The sequence below is a fragment of the Danio rerio genome, chromosome 1 (assembly GCF_049306965.1).
Source record: "Danio rerio strain Tuebingen ecotype United States chromosome 1, GRCz12tu, whole genome shotgun sequence".
Lineage (NCBI taxonomy): Eukaryota > Metazoa > Chordata > Actinopteri > Cypriniformes > Danionidae > Danio > Danio rerio.
The window spans coordinates 10277839-10301116 of NC_133176.1; the positions used below are offsets into that span (position 1 = coordinate 10277839).

Here is a 23278-nt window from a genome sequence, read left to right on the forward strand (position 1 = left end):
GTAAATTAAGTGAAATAAACCCTAAAAATATATTAGCATCCAGTATATCTACAGTGCTCAACATAAATGAGTACACCTTATTTTGAAAATTAATATTTTTATTCATTTCTCAGTGAATATAAGTAATATATTTTGGTGCATTTGAACAAAAGAGACTTATTAAACAGATATATTTATTAAAATAATATTTTAGTCACCAAACATCTTTAGAAATAGAAAGATAATACATTTAAATTAATGCAAAATATTGGAAACAATAAAAAAAAATACTACTACTTTTTTCACTTGATAATTGCTACTTTTCACATATATATATATATATATATATATATATATATATATATATATATATATATATATATATATATATACATATATATATATATATATATATATATATATATATATATATATATATATATATATATATATATAAATTGACAGTCTTTAAAATATTTTTATTTACCTAGGCGCACGTCTTTGAACTGTGGGGGGAAACTGGAACACCCACAGGAAACCCACGCCAACAAGGAGAACATGCAAACTCCACACAGACATGCTGACCCAGCCGAGGCTCGAACCAGTGACCTTCTTGCTGTGAGGTGACAACTCTACCCACAGTGCCACCATTTTATTTCTTAACAAATAATTATTTATTATTATTGAGAAAACAAACTTTTAGCATGAACAAAAAAAGGCTATTCAACCTGAATATAATTCTGATTTCTTTGAAATGCTAAGAAATCATTTTTCAATATATGCTAGCACCTTGAAGGAACCAGCATCTAGAATAAAATATAAATAAACCAAAAAAAGATCTGTTTTTTAAAATTCAGGTGCACTTTTCTACTTAAATCCAATACGAAGCACAGATGCTTGACCTTTAAAACGTCCCTTGCTTCAAAATCAAACATTTATTTTGTAATGCTTAACCTTGAAGCACTTTTCAATAGTAAAGATCTTCAATTCCAGTGAAACAATATCGGCATATTAAAATGCAGCTAGCACACAGTAATAACCACAATTATCCCTCAAATATATATGTGGAAGAGTGGGACAGAGTCAGAATGACAGGGCTGTGGGTGTGTGACCCGAGCTCGCAGGTGATCAATATTTCATTGGGTTTATGTGGTGACAGTAAGCATATCACTCAGGCACATGCTGCTGCCTTTCAATGTATTTGTACGGCATTGATAAGCACAGTATGAGACCAGCCATTAGAACAAAGCCCCGCTGCTGCTAAAACACACACTCCATTCTCTTTCTCTCAATCTGTTTCCTCTTTTCTTCTTCTTTTACTGTCTGTCATACAAACACACACGCGCACACACACAATGTCATGCCATTATTGCACTGCTGGTTGCAGTATTATGCCTAAACACACCCAGCAGTGAGCCAAAGACTTACGCAAACAGTGTTAGCATGTTACAAGAATCACTCATGTTGATTTGGTACGGTATATTTATTTTCGTGCAAGAACAAATTAGCAAATAAGCGCTTTCTCTGTGTATGAAATATGCTTTTTAAATGCATGCTACTCCGCAGGAAAAAAAAAAAAAAGAGGTCAGCTAGTGTTACCATCGACTGCTTGATGCAGAGACATCCATGCTGACTGCACAACTGACAAACGTCAATCAGAAAAGCTTTTGTTCCCCTTCGGTGATTTGGGTGGTTTGGAATCGGAATCTGAATGAGTTTCGAGCAGCCGGATGGCAAAATGGTCTACAGCAGTGATTCCCAAGCAGGGGGCACTTAAATAGGTACCAGGGGGTCCTTGGAAAGATTTCAGATGGACTTTAAGTGAATAAACCGGAAAAGATTAAAATAACTAGTCATTAATTATTCAGTTCCTTACAAAATGAAGGAAAAAATGTGTAATGAATGCAAATAGCGGAATATATTATGCGCTACTTGGTAAGTCTGTTTCCCACTAATAGTGCTATGAGGGTACAAAAGACAAAAAAAAAACGTGGATAAAATTGTTCAGATCTTTAAAAAATATACTTTTACGAGTAAATACACATTAGTTTAATGCATTAGGGTAATAATAATGGTTTTCTTATCTTTCCTGGTTTCATTTTATGTTTATTGTTTTTGTCATTTTTATTAGTTTTTAATCGCTTTAATTGAATAGTTTAAAATTTAAATATGTTAATTTACTCAGCCTAAGGCCATCCAAGATGTAGCATTTGTTATTCAGCCGGGCATAACAAAAGGTTTTAGCTGTAATAATGGACAAAATTTGTGACTTTTAATGCAAGTCATTTGTGTGTTTCACTAAAAAAAGAAAGCAAGATGAATACTTGTGGCTCTTAATGATACATTGAGGTCTTCTGAAGTGAAATGATTGGTCTGTGCAAGAAAATTAACACAATTTAGAACATTTTACTACACTGAAAAAAATTATTATTTGGATTTGCTAAATATTTTGAAGATAACTGGCTGCAAACAAACGTTTAGGAGAAAATACACATTGGTTTAATGCATTAGGTTAATATTAATGGATTTTTTTTATATATTTCCAGATTTCATTTGGTTTATTGTTTTTGTCACTTTCATTAGTTTTTATTGCTTTAATTGAATAGTTGAACCCCCAAAAATAAATATGTTATATGTCATTGTAAGTTTGTTATTCAGTAGGACATTAAAGAAGATTTTAGCTGAAAAAATTGACAAAAATTGTGATTTTTAATGCCAAAGTCATTTGCATCCTTCACTAAAAAATATTTCAGAGAATGCAAAATGAATACACCTCTGGTTCATAACAATTGAGGTCTTCTGAAGTGAACTGACGTAAGAATGTAAGAATGATGTAAAAAATATATATTTTTCAGTGTAGATTTAATGTCCGGTACCCGGATGAAATATTCTTTCAAAGCAGTTTTTTTATTGAACTCAATAAACCCGTTTGTGGGTCGAGCCAGCACAGTCTATGAGTTGCTCCATCAAAACTCACTTTCAGACATGCCTGACAGTCACTCTTACTTTAACTGAGCCAACATACCAGCATTTATTATCCAATGATGCTGGGCTGGCCAACTCATTTAGTGCTCCAGTTATTTCCACAGTTTCTGAACTGAGGAAACAGTTCTGACTCCGGCCAAAGAAATGATATGCCAATAATAAACAAACAATGTTTTTATGGCTACTTGATACTGGGAAAATTTGCAATATTATTTTTGAGTATTGCGATAACAATATTTCTTCCCATAAATAATTTCCCCTAGTAAAATGCAATTCTTATTAGCGCTTTTAAAAATCTTTTATTCATGGAATGATATTAAAATAATCATGCAAAATATTTTTTTATTTCTAGTTAATTGTAATTCAGACTAGGGCTGGACGATTATTCGAAAAAGTAATCAAAATCGACATTTAGAACCTATAATTGATAAAATGTTTTTAGGACGATTTTTTCCAAATATTTTCTCTACATGTGGAGTCATGTGACCCCACTTTGTTAGGCTGAGGCTGGTTTATACTTCTCTTTGCACTGCACTGGCGATGATTGGAAGCTGCGCCTGAAATGCCTTGCGATGGCATATATTACATTACATTAAAATTATTATTTACATTAAAACATTTGTTTACAGAAGATGCAATAAATGGACTGTTTAAAATATTATTTACAGTATGCACAATAGTTATTTTATTTTACTTTTAATATGAGAAACATTGAAAATAATTTGTTTTATTTCCAAAATTGAAAGTTATTTATTTTCACTTTTTTATAGGAAAAGTCTTTTTTTAGGCAAAGTGTGTTTAAAACTTCAGTTGTTGTTCAGCGTTGATGTTTATTAAATAATCATAGATAGTAGAAAAGGTGTGTTTCCTTCAATTGTTTAAAAAAATGCACCCTTCATTTAAAAATCTGTAATATGTGAGCATATTTACTGTACAAAACCTGTCTGTGAACTATGAGGGCAAAAAAAATAAAATCTTATAAATAAATAAGCATTCATTAATCGTAATCAAACTAAAATGTTCAACTAATCGAGATGCTGATTTTAGGCCAAATCGCCCAGCCCTAATTCAGCTTATGTCAATTACATGAACAGCATGAACAAGTACAAACCTGAGCAGACATTTTGACTCTGGTTGGCTGTTGTCATTTCGCGCCATTAGTATAATTTTCGTATTATTTTCAGCTCTAAGTTCACCTTTGGGCCGCTTTGGCCAATAGCAGATATTGGGTGGGGCTAAAGATAGAAAGGTCCCGTCTGATTAGTCAATATTAGATAAACAACCAATACATTAAAATGTTTTTATTTTTTTATTTATCAAACGTCTGCAACATGTAGCATATGCTATTATAACAATAACAATAATTTTTCAATATATTGTGCAGCCCTAATTTTATGGATTTAAATGATATGTGTAAAAATATGATATGATGAAGACCTAGTTTATTTACGTTATATAAATTATAACAATTGGGAGTTTTAATAGTATAATAGCTTATATTTGTTTATATAAATATAGAAATATAAAAACCAACTGGTGAATCAGTGCTAAACATTATGGTTGTTCAAAAGGACCAGTTCACAAACCAAACAAAAACAAATGGAGTTCTCCTTTTGCCTGAGGATGTGGATTATGTTGTAAACACTGTTTGGTTTCTTGCACGGATCATTTTTTGGGTCCTAAAACCTTGATGAATCCTCAGAAGATTTAGGTGAGTAAATACCTTCAAGTAGTTCACTTTTATTCTTTACTTTAGTTTTACTTATTTTAGTTTTTAAGTTACACTGAATGAAAATTAGACAATGAATAATTCACTTTGCTGAAATATATTAGTTTTAATGGTTTTACTTTTAAAATGTTGCATTTTATGTGATAATACAGTTCATTTTTTAAGTTAAAACTATTAAATAATGTTTAATTCCTGCTTAAAGGACCCCAGAGACACATATTATATTTGACTAAATTTATTATAAACACTTTTAGTTTTTCTTTTAATTTTTCTTAATTAGCATTGTGCATCAGGGTGTTTTGCATAAGGCGTTCTGTTATTCAGTTGTTGTTTTGCATTATTAAACACCCTGATGGTCTTTTTTGTTTTTCAGTGAGTGACCTTGTCCTTCATCTGCACAATAATAACAAAATTTACGCACAGGCCAAAGCTCGGATTATTACAGTGGTTAATACTGTGTTAATACAGTGCAAACTGTGTCAAGCTCCAAATATTTAGTCTTTAAAACACCACGAATGAGTAAAAACTTGTCAGAATATCTGCTCTGTTGGTATTTTTCCACCATTAATAATTATTTTTAGGTAAAATACTGATTTTGGAAGTTCAGGATCAACTTATTAAAGCTAGAAGTTGTAAAACATACAGAAACTAGTGTTCCATCTTTTTTATGGTGAATCTATAGGTGCCATTACAACATAAATGTAATACAGGAAAGAACAAATCATGAAACCAAATCTTTACGACGTTGCATTGATTTCAGAAAGCATTTCTGAAAAAAACTGTTCTGACAATTTGCTATAAATATTTTCCCCAATGTCAGCTCTGTACGAGCGGATTTACTTTGTTCAGGTTTCACTGTCTTTGAGAATTGTCCAAAACATCCCTCATAGACCGATTATGTAATGTAAGGCATATATGGTGCACTGCGCCGTAGCTGGATGAATGATACAGCTGAAAAAGTTCCCATGATACCATGCGGGTTTGGTTCATCCCCCATGGGGGCTTCATTAAAAGATCAAACTTTCAAAACCAACAAATTTCTCTCTTACTCAACTCTTCTTTCGATATACATCTCATGCTTCTCTTATGTGTTTAACAGCTTTGAAACAGAGAAGGTCCCAGAGGTTTGCGATCCCTTTCTGATACACAGTGCCCAGCACTAATATTGGCACCCTTGAAAAAAATGCCTTTGTTGTATAAAACTTTAATCTTTTGTTCAAAATATTAACCAAAAAAATCAGAATGATGCTTGAGTTTGCTTTTGGATAACTGTAGATGTTTCCTGAACCTATTTATGGTCCTGTAGGTGACGTCGGATTGTAGTGTTGGAGATTTCTGAGCCCAAGACCCAAGTTCAGTAATTCTCCAGCTGTGATTCTTGGAGATTTTGTCATCCTCCTAGCAGTGTGTTTGGAGAAGATCGACAGCCGTCCTCTTTCAGGCTGACTCATAACACTTTTCATTTGACTGCATTTTCTGAATTATTGCAATTTTTTACCACCTGCAACCACAAATCATATATTTATGTTTTTGATCTTGCACATTGTGATGAATGAAGAGTGAGTGTGGCTTTTGCATTTCCTTATATTTATATCCTTGTAAAACAGGAGGTTACGGTTGAGTAATTCCCTGTTTTTCATCACCCAAGTCTACTAAAATATATAACATATAAGGGGAAATATACCTAAAAAGATTGAATTTATAGGAGTGGCAATAAATGTGGCACACATACAGTTGAAGCATTACTAATGGCCCATTTTCACTGAGTGGTACAGTACGAGTCACCTTTATCAGGCCTGCGCTTCCACTGACAAAAGGGTACCAATGGTGGGTGTGGTGTACGACAGAATGTTTCAATCAATATCATTCTTGCTCAAGGAAATGTCTGCAGTAAAGCTGTACAGGTCGTTCACATGTCATACGAAAAGCACTTCTCACAAAACAGATGCTTTATACACATAAATATTTGTGTTTAAATGTTCATTACTGACCTTTCTATGTACAGGATATGATTATAACTGCAGATCAATGATGAGTGCAAGATATCTTACTGCATATATATTTCATATATAAAATAAATAAATAAATTCAACATATATAAACAAATACAGACAATCACAGTCTTTGATATGTTACCAATAACAGAAAAACTGCATAGATTTAGTCCTTATTTGGGTTCATAAACTACACGCAACATATAACCTACAGTCAGTGCAAACCTCTCATCTGTATCTTTAATCTTTACCAGCACATGTAACCTCTGTTAGAGAGTAATTCTGCCAATCCGAGTTCATAATAGTCCAAAAGGTGACGGTAATAATTAAGCATGGCAGTTTGTTCATGTTTTAGGTTGCTGAAACAATCATTTGGTCCTTAGTTTTTTTGCGCTTCACTCTTGCGTTTGTCCGTTTCTGAAAGGATCAGGTGTTAAAAGCACTTTAATAATCATGCTCATTATTATCATCAGCTCAAGACGTTTGTTATTTCAAATGTCGATGCGCGGCAAGCAGTATTTGTTTATTATATGTATGTATTATTACGGTGTAATGTCTTGGCTGTGTATTTGAAAATGGCGCTTCCTTTGTTTTTATTCTCCTGCTTGTGCATCTTGCTCCACCTTTTGGTACCCTTTCATTGTGTTAAGTACCCTTTAGAAAGGGTACCCAAAAAGCTTTTAGACAGTGGAAAGAGCCATAAAAGCGCACCGAATCGATGCATACAGAGTGGAAACTGGCAATTAGTTCTCCTATGAAACAGTAATTCTTTTAAAAAATATTTCTCTTATATATTAAAAACATAGAAGTGCTGTTTAATGGAGAGGCTTTTAAACATAACAGTTTTAAGAAATAATTTCTAATAACTAATTCCTTTGTCTTTACCATGATGTCAGTGCATAATATTCAAATAGTTTTGCAAGATACAAGTATTTAGCTTAAAGTGCAATTTAAAGGCTCAACTAGGTTAATTATTAGGCAGATCAATTGGATAACTGTGGCTTTCTCAAAAGACAATCGGGAAAAACTTCTTAAGGGGGTTTATTAATAGTACTGAGCTTAAAAATTTATTTACAACATTTTAAAAGTGCTTTTGTTCAAAATAAAAAACAAATACTTTCTCCATAATTGTTTTAAATAAGAAATACTGTGATAATTTCTTTGCTCTGTTAAAAAATCACTTTGAAAATATTTTTAAAAATATCTTTATTTCACAGCTTGTTCAAACTACCTGTTTAAAATGAGCTTAAACAACACAATTCTTGTAATTTCTTTGTCCATTTTATATGGTTTATGTTCAGTCCAATTTTTTAAACCACTAAGTTAACATAAGCGTTTTGTGTTAGGACAACATGAAGGAATTGTGTTGATCCAACTACCTGGTAATTCCTAAAGGACCTGTAATTCCCAGCATGCTTTGCGTGAGATTGAATTAAGAAAGGGAAATGTTAACACTAAAAGTAATCTTAGGTGTTTAAAGTTAATTAAAAGACTTGTTAGTTTAATCTTCACTTTAGTTTGAAAATGTAAAAGATTTTCAAGTAATGCTTTGAGTTTTGAGATTACCACCTTGCAGAAGCACCCATGCTTTGGGTGTAGCAGCTTAATTAGCAAAACTGCAGTTTGTTGCTTTGCTCAGTGAGCAATAACTGTTCTAAAATAGTTCTGAGATCAGTCTCAGTAATCTGTACATGTAGCTCGTAACCGTAACTGTATATGCTTAAAAATGTCTCTTTTAGTTAATTTAGGATAACTTAAAATAAAACTGAGACTTTGACATATTCGACATACATGATATTATGAGACCTTTGAGTTTAAATAAAGTAAATATACAAATGTTTTAAACTTATTTGATAAAATTATGTTGGACCAACTCAATTGCATTTAATTGTGTAAATAGTTTTTTTTTAGTTAGTGGAAAACTAATTTATTGGATGGAAATCCTGCCCTCAATTAAATTGAGTTATTTTTTTGAGTGAGGTTAAACAATAAAGAATTTTTACGACCTCATGTGCTCATATTTACCAATATTAGTGGAGGACACTGTAATAATCCTAATCAAGAAGAAACCCTAGAGCAGGAGTACATTATGTTTGGCATGCACAGCATTGTAACTATGTTGATCCGTGCTCTTGTGAGAGCCCTTTGAGAGTCGCCGTGTGATTGCGAGTGCATGCGCATTAGGCTGTGGGTGCACATGTTGCATGTAATCCCTTTCCTGGGGAAAAAAAATCCTGCACAATCTTCACAGTTGCAGCTGGGGTTACCGTCACAACACCCCATTACTGTTGTGCTAACACTACGGTAGCCTTGGCAACACCATGGCAACAGAGCCGTTTGACAGAGATAAGAGAGGTGGTTAGCGCAGCAGACATGGAGCTTTCAAATTCATCTCCCCTCTCTTGTGTGCCACTCTCAGCGCATTACCTTTATATAAACTGGATTCAATTCATTTCAACGCTTTACTTTTGAAAAATTTGACCAGCTGGAAACAGGGTCTATGAGAATCAACCAGAGCACACAGTAAAGCTGGGAATTGCAGCCAATCAGCTGATTCAGTTCCATATTCAGTATTATTCGCATGGTATAATTCAATTGAACTAGGGCTGCACAATATACAGGGTTCATACACATTTTACTACTAAAATTACAGGACATTTCCATGACGTTACCTTCAGGTAAGAAAGTCAAAAAATGTCTACATACACAAGGTAAATAAGACAAAACGCACGGTTAAATTAATTACAGCATATCAAAAAATGTGAAACAATCTATGTAATTTGCTTGTTTTTATATCAGTAAAATAGTTTTTAGAAATTATCTTGATGTCTGTATGAAAAATATTGGAGAAATGTTGGTCTCTGTTTTCATAAGACTTTAATCTCCATGACTTTTCCAAAACATTTTGGGTTTATTTGTTTTTCCAAAACTTTTCCTGGCCTGGAAAATGACTTGACAAACTTCCATGACTTTTCCAGCTTTCCAGGGTCATGAACCCTGAATATATCATTTCAGCATCGATATCGCAATGTGATCATTAACAATAGTTACATCGAGAGCACACACAAGGTTGAGTCTGGATTATTTTTAAGGTCTGACTGTATGAGGATTTTAAAAAGCATTCATGCATAAAAAACTGTACTGTTTGTAACTTTAATAACGATTAATTATTTACATTTTTACTGCATTATTTATATTTACAACAAAGACTACGCATTATTATTTTACATTTGATTATCCAACTACTGTATACCCGAGTACTGCTAGACTCTTAGGAGCACATGAAAAAAACACAGCTGCATCTTTTTCTTTATTGCATGTATCTATGCTTGTGCTGTAGATTGTTTATATATATATATATATATATATATATATATATATATATATATATATATATATATATATATATATATATATTCAATCAGAATGCACAGTAAGGCTGGGAATTGCAGCCAATCAGGTGATTCAAATCCAGTATTACTCAATATTCCTCAAATTGTTTTGATTTCAATTGAATTCGATATTGATTAGTAATTAATCGTTCATTTAGTTTTGCAGACATGGAATCAATAACAAGTACTAGTAACTAGGGCTGCACAATATATAGTTTCAGATCGATATCGCAATGTGATCATTCACAATAGTCACATCAAGAGCATACACAAGGTTGAGTCTGGATTATTTATTTATCATTTGCAGGTTTTTAAGGTCTCTGACTGTATGAGCATTTTAAAAAGCATTCATGCATGAGAAACTGAACCATTTGTAACTTTCATAAAGATGATTTATTTACATTTTTAAATACAACAAAACTATGCATTATTATTTTACATTTGATTATTCAACTACTGCATACCAGAATACTGCTAGACTATGGAAAACATGAAAAAAACATATATTTTTCTTTATTGCATTTCTTGTACTTTTGATTGTTTGTTCCATTTCATGCAGATACAATCACATATATCAAAAATTATAAGTTGCTTCCAAATAGAGATAAAATTGGGTTCTTATCGCAATATATATTGCACAATTACAAAATATCACAATGTTAGATTTTTCCAATATTGTGCTGCCTTACTAGTAACTGAAACCAAGCTATATTAAATGAAATACACATAAATATACATTCATATTTAGCAAACACAATTGTGTTTAGTAAAGTTTCCCTTTTACTACAACTAACACACAATGTAACAAGAAATCAGGGAACACTTTAGTTTAGGCCCCAATTCTATTAACTACTGGCTTATTAGCTGCCAATTATTAAGTTATTAACGGTTCACTAGTAGTTATGAAGTATGATTCTATTCTGCATCCCTAATCATTCCCAAACCCTAAACCCAACTACCTACCTTACCAACCATTAATAAACAGCTAATTAGTGTTTTTTTAAAGCTAGTCATGTTAGTTAATGGTTTGTTAATACCATGAATTGTGACCTAAAGTGTAACCGAAATCATAAATGTGTATACAACACACAATGAAGAGCTGAACAATATATGGTTTGAGCATTAATATCACAATGTGTGTATCTGCAGTAGTCACATCACAGGATTTAAAATTATATATTAAAGATTAAAAGATAATAATGTTTTATTATTATTATTAATTAAACAACAATGACTATGTTATTTTACATTTGATTCAATTTCTTTAATGCTGTAAGGCTTGATCATCCCCGTCGATCTAAATGAATCAAATCTTTCCATATAGAGCTGCTCAATCTTCTGGTAAAACGTTATACATATTGCAATAAAACAAAATATTGGACAGTTATATTTTTTCAATATCGTGCACAGCCTAACACAGGCTAAGCATAAACTGCAAATGACTGCAAAAAATAAAATAAAAGGGCAACAGAACTTGAAACATCTCAATAAACCAGATAGTTCTTTACTAGAGCCTCGACAGCTGGTTTTATAGGCGAGTCGTGTTAGAGAGGAATCCTAAAGCAGACGCAATCTTTCTTATGTCGCATCGCGTTAAAACAGCTGGAAGCAAATCTGTTTGTCCTCTGTGTCAGAAACAGAATGGGTATCAATCGTGACGCAGAGTTAGCAACTTCAACATGAAATATTCCCACACATCAAACATTAATTCGACCCCCTATGGCACCATTCAGCTACAGTACCTTGACCTTCCCTCATGATCTACTGTCTGTTATTTGTTTTGACTTACATTAAGTGGAGCAACTCGAAAGTTGGCGACATCTACAGGAAAAGAGGGGAAGTAGAGTTAATTGTCACATCCTCTGCTTTGGACTCTTTTCACACGACATATTATCAGCATCTCAAGGCCCAATCCTTATTTTATTTAATCTACCCCTAACTCTTCCCCTTGGGTCCTTGAAACAGAGTGTGAAAAGGAAGCGCTTCAAATTCAACTCTAAGAAATGGGACACCACTATAACACCTGCACATGTCATCGCGATCTCATATGAGATCGACAATTGCGACTGCTGTAGTTATTCCAGGTCCATTATTTTTTGGTTTTCATCTTCAGGAAATCACTGAAGGCAACGATATCATGTTATCATAATGATATAATGCTGCAATAAGATTGTAACTGTACTGTGTATTAACACTGTGGTGTTTTTCTTTTATTATTACAGCAAATCAGATTGTACAAAAAATAATTTGCTGTACTCTACAATTCACGGCGCTCTAAGTTTACAGACTATGACCACTTCTGCTATTGAGAAACCCGAAAATGTGAAAAGGGCCAATTAAAGGGATAGTTCACAGAAAATCGTTACTCTCCCTTGTGTGGTTTTAAACCGTAATGAGTTTATTTCTTTTGCTAAACACAAACAAAGATATTCTGAAGAAAGCTGCTTGCTGGAACCCATTGATTTCCATTGCAAGGAAAAAAAAATCTATGAAAACCAATGGTTTCCATCAAACAGCGCATTCTTCAAAATATCTCCTTTTGTGCTCAACAGAAGAAAGAAGCTCAAATAGGTTTAGAACAGTAACATAAATGATGGCAGAATTTTTATTTTAGAGTGAGCTATCCCTTTAGGCACACACACGGAATCAATTTCTGAATCAATACTGTTTTGTTAAACTAGAGATCGATCTAAATTAAATAATCGATATGTTTTGCTCGCGAGTTCATGTTGATGATGATGACTTTCGTTGCCTGTGTTTGGAGATGGTCTATAATATTTATCATCTGGGTCTGGATCTATACGTCTTCATCTGCGTGTCTCCCTCACCCGTGCGGAGGAGACTTGAACAGTCAAGCTTTCTTCTGTCAGGCTGTAATTAGTTTTCAGATTCGATGACACTTCTTTTGTTTATTCATCCTTTGCGGTGTCTTTTTCCTCATTGAAGCACGGCTAGGAGGAGTAGCATCCTTTATATCAGATGAGAAATAAAACCGCGTTTCATATTCTCAGAGCACTCCCTCACTTCTCTCACAATTCTCCCTTTTTCCCTCATGCTATTCTTCTTAAAGACTTTCACTTTTACAATGCAGTCTTGTTTCCTTTCTTTTTCCCCATCCCACTCTCCCCGTTGCCTTGTTCTTGAAATCCCTTCCTCCCTCCTTCCGTCCATATGTTTGTTGTGCTTTTCCTCTAAACTCTTGTTCAGATCCTTTATTCTCTCTTATGGCCTGATACTAATGTCTGTTTGCTGCTTTTGTGGCTTCCTGTACGCTGGTATCTACAAGATATAGGGCACTCAAGCAAATAAAGTCAACGATTTAAGTTGTCGCTCTGAACTCAGGGGAAACGGTCAAATCGCTAATGTTAAGTGCGCTGCGATCAGACAATCGTTAATGCATCTGACATTTGTTATGCCGCGCTCTGCATGCATAATACTAGTAATGACTGCAATCTGAATCTCTGCATGAAAAAAAGACTAAACAAATAATGACGGGGTGATCAAAGAGGAGAAACAATACTTGAATTGAGAATTAAAAAACCATTGATAATTATCATAATTGTTATTATTACAAATATTATGATAAGAGCTTTCAATTGTTTGATTCAAATGTATTTAATTAAAAGCAAATGAATCACTTGTAAATTTGGTAATTACCCCAGTAATTAGCCACCAAAACAATTGAAGTCATCAATGGCTTAAATGTATAAAGTATTGAATATGCTAAAAAGTAGCTTTAGTAGTAGTAGTAGTAGTAATAGTAGTAGTGTCAGCTATAATATTAATGTTGTTTTCGTGTGTTTACATAGATGAAAAAATACAGTTACGATCTTATTGCCACTTAGATCATTGAGAACATGATATCATTGCCTACCAAAAAAATAACTCAACGCAATCGACGATCTCATATGAAGCAAGAGTTTGCGAGGACATATGATGACGTGTGCAGGTGTTGAAATGGTGTCCCGTTTCATAGGGGTAAATTCTAACGCCCTTTCCTTTCAAACTCTGTTTCAAGGGCCAAGGGGAAGGGGTAAAAAAAAATAGAATTGGGATTGATTCTTAGTCTTTATTTCAGAGGTCGTTACAGCGGAATGAACCTCCAACTATTCCGGCATATGTTTAACGCAGCGTATGCCCTTCCAGCCGCAACCCAGTACAGGGAAATACCCATACACACTTATACACCAGGACCAATTTTGTTATACAATTCAAGCATGTTTTTGGACTGTGGAAAAACCGTGGGACTGTGCGAAACCTAAGCACCCGAAGGAAACCAATGGGAACACGAGGAGAACATGCAAACTCCACACAAAAATGCCAACTGGCCCAGCCAGGACTCGAACCAGGTGTTTTTTTCTGATGCTGTATTGTCTACTTTGAGACTGTTATTAATCTTTTTTGTGGCTCCATGCTGCTGAAGGAGCTCCACAAACTTAAGTAATTCATTTACTTGATAGGCAATAGGTCATTATTGAATTTAATTTAATATTGCTTGTAATATTATCTTAATTTTTTTTTTTTTTATAAATATAGGGTATTTCTTGACAGCTGCTAAACAGGCTTCACAAATTTGTGTAAAATCAAAATAGGTAGTTTTCATTAACATTGTGTTGTTTTTTCTGTACAATAAAGTCAATATTATTGTTTAAATTTTACTTATTTTTTAAGCACTGTATGCAGTTACTCATTTTAAAAAGACTAATTAAAGAATACTGATTTAAGTAATTGTTACACAATCCATGCTTGTTGAATTTAATTAATAATATTGCTTGTAATATGTTATCTCAGTTTTATTGAGTAGATTTAAGGTATTATTCATCTATTTTTTAAGTTTTTACTTGTTCCAAACCAGTTTGAGTTTCTTTCTTCTGTTGAACACAAATAAAAATATACTAAAGAGTGTTGGGGAAAAACATCCATTGACTTCCCTAGTATTTTTGTTCCTATAACTGATGCCAATGGTTATTTTTTCCCCAATATTTCTCAGAATATCTTGTTTTGTTTTGTGAAAAGCAAGGTGAATCTCACAGGCCTGAGTGAAGGGTGGTGCATTTACTGTATACAAATTTTGAAGGAGTTATCTTTTTCATAACTTATAAAACTGTTAAACTGACAGCCCTAATTGTGACACAATAACAGATACAGTTCAAGAAACAAAGAGTTCCTCCTAAAAAAAATAATAATAACAATAATCTCCATTTGCTCACATTTTAATCTCTTTGCCGTCTAGAAGAATCAGCTGAGATATTAAAGCAATCTCATTTGTGATTTTTCTCTCCTATTGGTTGTTTTTCTGCACCATTTAACACAATTTAGTCACGTCCCCATTGCATCCACATGAACTTTTAAGAACAGTTTCAAGATTTTTAAGCTGTCGCCTTTGAAATTGAGTTTAGAAATGTCCGTCAGCGCTAATGCTAAAATCAAAGTCGAGCTTGTTTTTCCAAACACTTTATTCAATACTTTCCACTGCTCTTTCAGTAAACAGTTTTCAGCTGAACAGACATGGCAGATGTGACGTCTGTAACACCTAACATCCATTTGCAAGAGCTGAACATCCTGTCTAAACCAGTCATGACATGACATGTTTCCAGCAATAAGTAATATGTTTTTCCTCACTTAAAGTGACAACTCTGTGTGGTATGGAAAAACAACCACCAATCAAACACACAAAAAAATCAGGTTTAACTCAGTGGATATGTGGAGAGTGAATCTGTAAAATTGAACTAATTGTTGTTGACTTGTCATTAATATATTTAATAATGATTAAATAGTTTTATATATATATATATATATATATATATATATATATATATATATATATATATATATATATATATATATATATATATATATATATATATATTCAGAACATTCTTTATGGGGTGGCATGAATGGTATGAGGCAACACTGAAGCAAGAAAGGTTTTTGTGGATTCAATGAATGCTACAATCTAAAAAAAACCATCCGTAAATTAACGTTTTTTGGAATTTTGTGATTCATGTTTTTAGTTTTGCATTTATTTATGCTTTTTAATTTCATCAAAAGACCTTAATCTTTCTTCCAACAACTTTAAACCTTGAAAAGTTCAACAAAGTGACTTTTATTAACATTTTTAATAGTTTAAAGTGATATATTGTCTGTGCTGATGTTGTATATTATGGTTCAAAAACCCTCTAATAAACTGCCAGTGCATTTTCTGTTATTTTGCAGACTTATAATGTATAAGAAATAATATATAGAGGTATAATATTACTTCAAACTATTAAAATGCCAACAAAATTCACTATGTTAAACTGTACAGTTGAATTTTTGACATCAAAAGTCGACAGGGCAGAGATCAGGCTCCCATAATGCAATTCACAACCATAAAATAAACACTCGTGAATCACAAAATACAGAAACTGTTCATTAACAGATATTTACAGTATTACTGTGTATATAAAAACTGATGACTCCTTTGTGCTGTTTAGTTGTAACTAGCAAGCACCTACCTCAAGAAACACCAAGAAAATGTTATGCAGGCCTAATCAATAGTCAGATTTGTATTGTTTTGTATATTGTACATATTGTATTTCATTCTAATAAGTGACTGTAACGACTGTAATTCAGCAGTGTTGTAGGTGATGCATTACAATAATGCAAGTTACATAATAATATTACTTTTCTAAATAACGAGTAAAACTAAGTAATAATTATAGTTAATAGTTAATAATTAATAGTTAAGTAAAACATTAAGTAATAATATTTAAGTTCCTATTTATTTTTTATTTAACTCTGGTTAATTAATTAATTATTGGCTTTAAAAAAATAATTTGCTGAATTAAAATTAAGTGTAATCAGGTTGAATCACACTTAATGAGAGAATGAGCTCCCCGCAGGAACAGACGGAAACCAAGATTTACGTTTCTGTGATGGTAGTATTCTCATTTTTTTGAACACATGGAAGAAAAGGGGATTATAGTCTCAGTGGACAGTGATTTTACTGAAACAACAAGACAAAAATACAGCAAAGAAGCAAACACATTGCTTTCCACTTTCATTAATCTGTATATACAGCATGTATAGCATCAGCAAGTTCTCCGATGGTAACATTATTCTATTATTTTTCTATTATACAACTGTGTCATTAAATGCAGAACTCCTATTTAAAAAAGAAAAATACCCTTTAAGTTCTGAAAGAGATCAAGCAGGTATGAAAAAGTAACTTAAAAGTAACTCAAAAGTTACATAGCGCATTACTTGCCATAAAAGTAACAAAGTAACGCAATTAGTCGCTTTTTTGGGGAGCAACTCAATATTGTAATGCATCTTTTCATAGGGGTGTCACGGTGGCGCAGTGGGTAGTACGATCGCCTTACAGCAAGAAGGTTGCTGGTTCAACCCTTGGCTGGGTAAATTGGCATTTCTGTATGGAGTTTGCATGTTCTCAAAGTGGGATTCCTCCGGGTACTACAGTTTCCCCCACAGTCCAAAGACGTGGTATAGGTGAATAGGGTAAGCTAAACTGTCTATAGTGTATGTGTGTTAATGAGTGTGTATAGATGTTTTCCAGTTATGGGTTGCAGCTGGAAGGGCATTCTCTTCATAAAACATATGCTGGATAAGTTGCCGTTTCATTCTGCTGTCGTGACCCCAGATTAATAAAGGGACTAAGCCGAAAATAAAATAAATGAATGCATTACTTTCAAAAGTAACTTTCCCCAACACTGGTAATTCAGTATATTGATTTGTTGATTTGATGATCAGGTTTAGGTGCCATAGATACAGTGCTGCCAAATATTACTACAAAAAAACTCAAACAAAAGCAATCCCCCGACAAATGTACAGAAATACACCGGGTTAACTGTGCTAGGGTGACAGATGGGGTGGCAATACATTTTCTCAGAATTTCAATTGACACCCCAGCAGATTCTCCCCTGCATCTACTCCCAGGGCAATTTTTAGGTATAGTCAAGCATGTTGCTCTTCCTCAGACATCTGCTGTATTCAGTGGTTATTTGTTGCCTTTCCATCAGCTTGCACCGATCTGTCCATCTTTCTTTGACCTCTGCCATCAACAAGGCATTTTCACATGCAGAACTGCCACTCACTGGATATTTTATCCTTTTTTTGCTCATTCCTTGTAATCCCTACATATGGTTGTGTTTGAAAATCCCTGTAGATAAACAGTTTCTGAAATTCACACATCAGCCCACCTGGCACCAAAAATCATGCATAGTCACTTCGATCACTTTCTGACACTTTATTATTGTCTTTTTTCATATTGACAAAATCTACAGAAAAAGTATTCTGTTCCTACTTGTTTTTTGTCTATTTCTAGTAGAAATTCTTATATCAAGAAGCATTTTCTAGACAAGTAAACAATATAGTTTCAAGAGTTCGCCCTTAGCTTATGATCGATTACAAAATGCTGTCCCGGGAGAGAGATCCTCGAGACCAGGGCTCCCTTCCATTGCAGGGCAAGAGGGGAGTTTGAGCTCAGGTAGGTCTCAAGAACTCCCCTGCTTGATAATGGTGAAGGTAGATTATCAATAGCTATGGAAAGTGTATGCTGAATTCAACGCTTGTCTATTGTGGAAATATAAATTTTTATCATCTAATTTCAAATTAACAATAATCTACGTATAACTAAAAAGTTATATTCTCTGTTTTTAATTATATAATTTCATTAACATTCCAGCTAGGAGGGACATTACCTTTTGTCTTTCTGATTACAGGCTAAGCCAAAGTAATGCAAATTGTCAGTTTCACAGCATGGGGTGTCTATTGTTTACTCTTTTCGATCAAATGGTCAGGCGGTTTCTGTCTCCAGAACATGATGAGATCAATGCCTGAAAGAGCAGTTTACCCTGCCGACCACAACGCTTAATTTGCATGCTTTGTTTAGCCAAATCCCCTCCTCCTAAGAACACAATATAGACATGAAATCTTTGTCTTAATTCAGACTAATGCAGACTATTTGCAGACTTGTGAGAGACTTGTGAAAGAACTTGCAGACTACGGACCTCTAGTAGGCTCTTGCAAACACATTGGACATCTTGAAGACGCTGTATGACTGCAGATTAACCAACACGTCTCAATAAAGGAATTCTGCTTGTTCCGAGTCTCCTGGACTGGGTCTTCTCTTCTTTTTCACTCATTTATTTTTTTTTTACAACACTATGATGTTGATTTATATGTTTCAGTCTGTGGGAGGAAACCAGATAGTCTGGGGAAAACCCACGCAAACACAGTGAGAACATGCAAACTCCGCACAGATATGCCAAGTTGGCCAGGTAAGATCTGAGCCAGTGACATTCTTGCTGTGAGGCAATGATGCTAACCATTAGGCCTCCGTGCTGCTCTGACAAGGAAAAGGGAGGAGTCGAGGTGGAAGGGGGGTTCTTCAAGATGAAGATGGCTAAGGTAAGATACTCTGGTTATTTATAGTGATTTAGGAATCGCCTGATTGGTGAATCATGCGTTAGTTAATGAGGACCAGCTGCTGAGTGGTGGGATGATGAGTAGGGTGGGATGTTATCATTCCTACTGGTAAATGTGCATTTCATGTCGAATACGAAAGTGAAATAATACTGTAAAGTTAATGAGAGCTGGCTATTCATTAGGAAAATTGACCAAAAATACCATCTGAGAATTTTTACATATTTTAATCTTATAGTATTTTGTATTAGGCCTATTGCTTTGTTTATTTCTACACTGACACCCCGAAAGAAAGCTCAACATTGATCTGCTTCATGATCTGACTGCAGTCTCAGTTTATCTGTTATTTCTCTCTATAATGTAAGCCTACAGCCTAATGCATAATTCTAGACAACATTTAAGCTCAAAATGAATAATAAAAACAAAGCTATTAAATGTCGTATTCATGTTTTAATATAACTAATTAAATGTTACAAAAAAGACGGGCAATAGATTGATTGACAAAATAGATTTTGTAGAACCCTTGACAACTGAAATGAGGCTGTCTAATTTATATTTGGTGACGATGACTGTGGGTGTCACCATTTAAAAATCACCATTTAAAAACTTTAAAAGTGCACCTTTTCTCTTATAATGTCTCACTTCTCATCATCATAAATTTAAAATGAATAAACCCTGTAATTCTGACAAGTTTACTTGCATGTGAATTGTTTTAACTTCTTTGGTGCGTTTAGAAATTTTGCCATGTGAAAGCGAACAGCACCAGGAACAAAAAAAGATTCTAACCATTTAAATCCCTTTTTCAGAACAAACCAATCGATCTACAGGTATGAAAGCACTCTTATTTCACTTTGAAATAATAATGGAAGATTATTTGCCTTACTTTAAGTTTGACTTATTCTTTCTGAAAACAAAACATATTTTTAATTGCACTCAAAATATGACCTTTGCTGCTATTGTAGTTCAAACGAATTATTTAAAGTGAATTGAAACGGTTTTATGTTTAATTCACTTAAGATTGTAAAAATGATTACGTTTTCTTAATCGATTTGTGTTGGGACAGCATGAATGAATTGTGTGGAACTAATTTTTTATAGTGTGTACAGGAAATGCTTCTTGATGTAAGAATTTTTTGATATTTTAGAGTGGAAACAAGACAAAACTAAGTAACAAAGACTTTTTTTGCATTGAGAGGTATTAACAAGCAGCTAAACATGTACCAATTTTAGATTAAGTTTTTGGGGAAAGAACTCAATTGTTTTATGTTCAGCTCACTTAAAATCGTAAAAACAAATTAGTTTTCTTAATCGATTTGTATTTTGGGACAACATGAATGAATTTCAGTCAGTTTTTCTTAAAACAAGCTAAATAATCTACCAGTAGAAAAATAATTTACATTTCACCTTGAAATAATTATGGCAGATTGGTTTACTGACTTATTCTTCTCTAAAACAAAACAATATTTTTACTTGCACTCAAAAAATGACCTTTGCTTTTAAGTATATAGTTTGAAAATGCAGCAAAAATATTTATTTTGAGTGCAGAGTGTATAGAAAATGCTTCTTGATTTAAGAATAACTTTTAGATATTTGGAGCAGAAAAAAAAATCTAAGTAAGAAAGACATGTTTTGCATTGAGTTGTATTAACAAGCAGCTAAACATGTACCAACAAAGTGTCTGCTGAGATATGCTTAAAAAAACACTACATATAATGCTAATAATGATCGTACTGTAAGTGTATATTTAGTGTATACCAGGAGCTATAATTCTACTAACAACAAAAACTAAAAGCACACAGGGTTCTTCTAACTGCCTGCACTAAAAACCATTTAACAGCAATATAATTTTTTGGTGGGTGTCAAGATCCCACGCATGAGGAGACAAGCGATTCAGCAAGCCAGTGGTCAGTCATTAAAGATCCTTAAATGTTGGCCTAAAAAAAATCAGCAACAAGTGTTGTAAAAGCACCAGAGATCAGTCACTAATGAACTGTGTAATGTTGTTGAATCACTCATCCATAAAGGGAACTACACTTTACTTACAGTTATTTGATCTGAACATGAGTCTTTTTTTTTTTCCTCGTATTGCCTGAAGGTGTTGTTTAATTAGTTTAGTGAAGATGTATTATTTCTGGAACACAGCTGGCTATTTAAGAACATCTGACAGATCCGCTTGACATTATTCAAAGTAAAAGGTTGTTCAGTGGTTCATCATGGCTATAAAGAATTCCAGAAATTCCAAGAATCTTTTCTGGTTTAAAAAATTTGATCCCCCACAGTCCAAAGACATGCGCTACAGGTGAATTGGGTGAACTAAATAGGCCATAGTGTTTGATTGTGTAAATGCGAGAGTGTGTGGGTGTTTCCCAGCACTGGGTTGCGGCAGGAAGGGCATTCGCTGCACAAAACATATGCCGGAATAATTGGCGGTTCATTACGCTGTGGCAACCACTGATAAATAAGGAACATCAAAAATTAATGAATTAATGATTTTTACAGAAGTCGGCTCTCATTTTCAAGTCAATGATTTAGATTGTCATGATGGTAGGACTGAATGATTTTTATCTTCTACACCAGGGGTCACCAATCCTGTTCCTGGAAGTCCGGTGCCCTGCATGGTTTAGCTCCAACTTGCCTCAACACACCTGCCTGGCTGTTTCAAGCTTGTAAGATCTTGATTAGCTTGTTCAGGTTTGTTGAATTAGGGTTGGAGCTGCAGGACATCGGACCTCCAGGAACAAGTTTGGTGATCCCTGGTCTACACCAATGTCATAATTGTTTTAACAATGTATAAGCTGACATAGCGGTGAAACAGTGGCTCAGTGGTTAGCACCATCGCCTCACAACAAGGTCGCTGGTTTAAGTCCTATGTGGAGTTTGCATGTTCTCCTCATGTTCGCGTGGGTTTTCTCTGAGTGCTCTGATTTCCCCCACAGTCCAAAGACATGCGCTATAGGTGAATTGCGTAAAACATATGCTGGAATAGCTGGTGGTTCATTCTACTGTGGCGACCTATAATAATTAAGGGACTAAGCCGAAGGAAAATGAATGAAAGAATAAGCTGACAAAATAGAATGTGTCACTCATTCTGGGAAAAAAGTGTACAAAAAAATGTCTTGACAGCATTCACTGCTTAATCAAGCCTATCACAGTGTAGTTAAAATGACCCTAGAATTCGGTTTAATTTAATTTTATATTTATAAGATGTAAAGCAGTTGTAACACATAAAAGTGCTGTAATCCCTAAAATACTATTGGTAAAACTTTACAGTAAGGTTGTAATGCCTTTACTAATGTGAACAAACAATGAGCAACACATTTATCACACTATTTGTTTATATTAACTCACAATGCAATAATGTTAATGAACATGAATTTGGATTTTAATAATGCATTAGAAATTGTTGAACAATGATAAATAAATGTTGTACAAGTATTGTTCATTATTAGTTCATGTTAGTAAACATATTAACTAACATTAACTAAATGAAACCTTGTAACCATATTATTTATTCATTCATTATCTTTTCGGCTTAGTCCCTTTATTAATCTGGGGTTTCCACAGCAGAATGAACCACCAACTTATCCAGCATATGTTTTACGCAGTGGATGCCCATTCAGGTGCAACCCATCACTGGGAAACACCAATACACTCTCATGCACACACATACACTACAGACAATTTAAGGTTACTTTATTCACCTGTTCCGCATGTCTTTGGACTGTGGGGGAAAACGGAGGACCCGGAGGAATCCCACGCGAAAGCGTGGAGAAC

The 23278-nt window shown here is 33.8% G+C and overlaps 1 protein-coding gene across 3 annotated transcripts in view; it reads right to left on the reverse strand.

The window, feature by feature from the left end:
* The window catches only part of grin2ab (glutamate receptor, ionotropic, N-methyl D-aspartate 2A, b), a 163824-nt gene that overhangs the window by 85749 nt on the left and 54797 nt on the right, over nt 1–23278 (reverse strand). The gene's annotated exons all lie outside the window — the stretch shown is intronic.